Source organism: Pseudophryne corroboree, chromosome 5, assembly GCF_028390025.1.
Source record: "Pseudophryne corroboree isolate aPseCor3 chromosome 5, aPseCor3.hap2, whole genome shotgun sequence".
NCBI lineage: Eukaryota > Metazoa > Chordata > Amphibia > Anura > Myobatrachidae > Pseudophryne > Pseudophryne corroboree.
In genome coordinates this window covers 511,985,566-511,986,802 of record NC_086448.1, presented here as the reverse complement: position 1 = coordinate 511,986,802, position 1,237 = coordinate 511,985,566, and the positions used below count along the sequence as shown (strand labels likewise).

Below are 1,237 nucleotides of genomic sequence, written 5' to 3'. Positions count from 1 at the left end.
AGCGATCCAGCACTTGCTTTTGTTGGTTTCATTTCTTTAGACACCGCCGTGTGTCCAGTATTATGCATTTTCACCTACTAAGTTTTTTGCTTGAGCCCCTTGACACCGCCGTGTGTCAGTGATTGTGCATGATGTATTGATGCGATTACTTATCTTGCATTCCTCATGGGTTGTGGGAGTGACTTTGCTGCTATGGCACCTTTCTGCCATCACCACCAGCATTGCCTTGTTACGGATAGGCATTTGCCAGCACTTGATGTGGAATTCTAGTGTTTTCTACAGCCATACCACACTGGACGACGTCCAATTCCGTCCGATCTTGGAAACTAAGCAGTGTTGGGCCCAGTCAGTACCAGTTCTGGAGACGGTCTGGGAATACTGGGTGCTGTACTTTTATTACTTGACCACTCATGGCCTCGGACTATAGCATGGGCATCCTTTAGTTATCTCTGTTTATTCTGCGTTCTTGTGCTCCCACCCCCTATCCCTTGGCATCATTTACTCTTCTGTTTAATGCACTACCTTCGATCCATCCAATATCTGCACACAGTGGGCTCTACCTTAATTCTATTTCTTTTCTTTCATTTTATATTTCACTAAGGTGCTCTATCCACAGGGATGCTGATAGCGTCCTGCCACATCTTTGCCCCTATGGGATTTTCCTTAATTTTCCTGTTCTTCTGCCGCTGTTTAGTTTTTGCTCTGCTGGGCACCTGAATATTGTCCATTGACACTTTCCAATGTCATCCACCACCATTTGTGCCATTAACTGCCGCCTTCATTTCTGATATATGATTGAGTTAGACCTATTGGTCCATTTAATGCCTACAGTGCCTTAATGATCGTTATTGCTTCAGGGATCTGTCCATACGGGACAGTTTACGGCTATTGTTTGACACCTTTTTATCAGCGACACCCAGCGGAGCGCATTCTTTTATTTGCATCTTGCATTTTGCATTGGTTTTTCTTTTTGTTTATGCATTGTGCATTGTGTGATTATGTAGTATATGTTTTTTTCTCTTTCAGCGCTATATTTTACACTTTTTTATGTCATGCCACGTTCCATGTCTTGTTATATACCGTGTGCAGCCTACACTGTCCCCGTCCCCTGTGCGGGCTCAGTGTTGTCTGTGCTGGTGTCCCCCTCCTCGCACACAGCGCACCAGAGCCGTTGCCAGGGACGGCGCCGGCTTTGTTTACATTAGCGATGACACGACGGAGCTGGAGAGCCGGGGGA

General features: G+C 45.8%; 1 pseudogene; it reads left to right on the top strand.

The window, feature by feature from the left end:
• The first annotated feature begins 274 nt into the window (after positions 1 to 274).
• On the top strand, positions 275 to 394 carry LOC134930584 (5S ribosomal RNA; annotated as a pseudogene).
• The last annotated feature ends 843 nt before the right edge of the window (positions 395 to 1,237 follow it).